Source organism: Schistocerca gregaria, chromosome X (assembly GCF_023897955.1).
Source record: "Schistocerca gregaria isolate iqSchGreg1 chromosome X, iqSchGreg1.2, whole genome shotgun sequence".
NCBI classification, from domain to species: domain Eukaryota; kingdom Metazoa; phylum Arthropoda; class Insecta; order Orthoptera; family Acrididae; genus Schistocerca; species Schistocerca gregaria.
Window position 1 is genome coordinate 460,709,585 of NC_064931.1, and position 3,468 is coordinate 460,713,052.

Genomic DNA, 3,468 nt, shown 5'->3' on the forward strand with positions numbered 1-3,468 from the left:
GTACACACATATGCGAGGTGATCCGTGAACGCTGCCGGCCACATCTCAGCGTCGACAACGGCCGATCGTAGGCCGCGGGTGACGTAGACTCGATCCAAACGGCTCGCGGAGTGACTAGTAAAGTAGGTGTGTGCTCGACGGTCGACGTGTTGGATGATCCAGGTGTCCAACAAGGCCAAGTCCTGTACAAGTGCCTGGAGTGCCGGGCAGATGGTATAGTGTGGCTCCTGGTCGGATGGGCGGAGCACACAATTAAAATCGCCGCCTACTACCAAGTGGTCGGTATGGCCCTGGAAGAGCGGGGCTATATCTTCGGCAAAAAAGGTGCGCCGTTCTCTCCTTTTGCCGGTGCCTGAAGGAGCATATAAGTTCACCAGACGTACTGTACCAATCGTGAGTCCGACCCCCCGGGCCGACGGTAAATAGGAGACATCAGTGGCCATTATCCCTTCCCGCAGTAGAATCGCCGTACCTCCGCCGCCCACATCTGCAGGCATAGTGTAGGCGTCATATCCGTAGGCATCGAGACAGAGTCCTGATCGGACTTCTTGAAGGAAAACAACGTCCAGATCCGCAGCGCGTAACGTATCCTTCAGCATACGGGTCTTGACATCAGATGTAATGCCATTGACGTTGATCGTGGCGAGGCGGTATGCCTGGTCCATCAAGTCTCGGGAGGTGACCATGGTATGACAGGAGCGCAGTAGTCGTGACGTGGAGCGCCGTTCTTGCGAAGTGCTAGGCAGCGACGAGAGGTGCTCATGCCGTCCTAGGCGTCTGTCGCCGGCCGCGTAGACGCTGCCATCGGCATCGGTGCATCGTCTTGGTTCTGAAACGCATCCTGCAACTCCATCTCCTGCGCCCAGTCGCCCAGGGACGTTGACACCACTGGATCTCGAGAGGCAGACGGAGGCAAGGGTGCATCCCCGGTGTCGGAGCTGCGGTGATCTCCCGCATCCCCATGTGGTCCAGACCCAGCGGTAGTGGGAGAAGACGTCGAACCGTGTGAGACGTTAGGGTCGCCTGTGTCGGCGCGGTGGAGCGGTTGAGGCACCTCGTCATCCAGCGATGTCGCCTCGGGCTGTTCTACGTCGTCGGTTGTCTTGCGCCGCTTCTTATGACGCTTGGGTGATTTCTGCTTACGCTGCCGCGCCTCTGTTTCCGACGTAGGGCAAGGGGAGGACGCTGCATCCTGTGCTTCAACTTCCATCGCACCGTCGGCGAGCCGTTGTGACGGTGCGCCGGGGTCCGACGAAAGGACATCAGTAGCATCAGCACTGAAAGACGCTTGGGGCTCCGTGGAAGCTACTGCAGGGTCCTCCAAAGCTCGCACCAATACAGTGGGGTCGTCATATACAGCTGGCGTCTCCCGTCTCGCCGCCGCAACATACGTAATCGGCAGAGAGGTCGGTGTCGACGGACGAATCTGGTCGGTCGAGGGTGTCTGCGCGAGACGGCGTTGAAGGCATTCGGTACGCATGTGTCCCGTCTGGCCACAACCGGAGCAGGTTCTCGGCTGACCGTCGTAAATAATTATTGCCCTGCAACCAGCGATCGTGAGATACGAAGGAATATGGCGATGCAGGTCAATACGGACTTGTCGCACCCCGTTAAGGACAGGGTAGGTGTCGAAGGTCTTCCATTTTTCGGCCGTATGGCCGAGAACTGTTCCATAGGGTCGAAGAGCAAGGGTGACCAAATCCGCTGGAACTTCAAAAGGGAGCTCAAACACGCGCACATTTTGGATTCCCAATCCAGCACGTTCAAGCGTCACCACACCCACGTTTCCGTCTGAGTGGCAGAACCGATAACCTGCCGTCGAGCGTCTGAGAAGTTTTTCACATGCTTCGTCGTCAGTGAACTTAAGATATACGACGCTGGAGACAATAGATAGGTGGATACCGATCAGCTCGTTAGGATCAACATGTACCACATCGCGTAAAAAACGCTCTACTTCGTGGGCCTTGGGTCTAGAGTACGTAGTGTCGAACTGCAGCTTGATCGTGGCTTTCCGATACGAAAGAGCCATCGTGTGTCAGGAACGTGACGGCAATACGTAACACTAGCGCGCCGGCGCGGTAAACAACAACACACCCGGACACGCGACACGGAGCGGCCGGGACGTACCGCACCGCTCCACAGCCAAAGGCCGACTGCTGCCACTAAGCCACCTTGACACAGCAGTTCGCACAACTGCACACATTACACTGGCACGCCTCCATCCTTGATCCAAATTCTTGCTGCCACCCCAGTCTACTTTAAATGCCCCCTTACACACGAACAGAATTTCCGAGGCTGTCCATGTTCTGGAATAGTATCTCAGCATCGAATGCAAGTGACTGATCCAGTCGGAAACCTAGCTTCAGATACTTAAACAAATGATATATTCATGTGAAAAGGTGAATCTAAAGTACACTGGGGCGGCAGTGATGAGACTTGAGTTAGGCCTCCCAGAGTAATCTGTGCAGTTGTGTGAACCGCTGCACCATGGTGGCTTAGTGGTTTGCGCACCTGCCTAATAAGCAGGAGACCCAGATTCGATTCCTGGCCTTGGTAAAAATTTTCTTTCGCCGCTTCAGTCTATATGCATAACATAATGACAGTAGATCTCGATCTTCAAGACATTGATGGGGTGGCTCAATGTCTCAAGAGTTTGCCACTTTTAAAATTTGTTGCTCGGAAAGGTGGCATGGACGAGAGGGCAGAGAGGACGGGTAGGGCTGAGTGGGTAGGAGTCAGAGTGGTAGCCCGAGGCCTGGACACAGTGTCCCCTCGGCGTCGTCATGGTATTAAAAAAAATAAAACTGACTAAAATCCGTCCGAACAGGCCTTTGAAAGCCCAACGGTACCGACCGGCCGCTGTGTTATCCTCAGCTCATAGGCATCACTGGATGCATATATGGAGGGGCATGTGGTCAACATACGCACTCTCCTGGCCGTATGTCAGTTTACGAGACAGGAACCGCTAATTCTCAGTCAAATAGCTCCTCAATTTTTCTGACAAGGGCTGACTGCACCCCGTTGCCAACAGGGCTTGGCAGACCAGGTGGTCACGAATGCAAGTGCTAGCCCAACCCGACAGCGCTTAACATCGGTGATCTGACGGCAACCGGTGTTATCAATGCGGCAAGGCCGTTGGTAAGGTATTAATAATGCTGAGAGGATATTAATACTCGGAAATTTGTATTTCTTTATACCACCTATAAAGTTGACCTTTATACCTCTGACGCAACCCCGCCTAGCAACAAAAAACCGACGTCATGTTATGGCACCCACTGTTTGTTGCAACATTTGTCCAACAAACTTTTCAGCTACTATCATACTTTCGGAGTTATTCTTGGTGAGAATAGTTAGCGACTCACCCTGTATAAAAGGAAATGGAAGATGTACTTCATTCATGATGCGAAAGGGTGTTCCGCGATTCATCATCTAGGTATGCCTCCACATATGCTGTACATTACTCTACCG

General features: G+C 53.6%; 1 non-coding gene across 1 annotated transcript; it reads left to right on the top strand.

The window, feature by feature from the left end:
• Window positions 1-2,484: 2,484 nt before the first annotated feature.
• Window positions 2,485-2,556, top strand: Trnai-aau (transfer RNA isoleucine (anticodon AAU)). The gene has a single exon. It is a non-coding gene; the product is annotated as a tRNA-Ile (tRNA).
• Window positions 2,557-3,468: the final 912 nt, after the last annotated feature.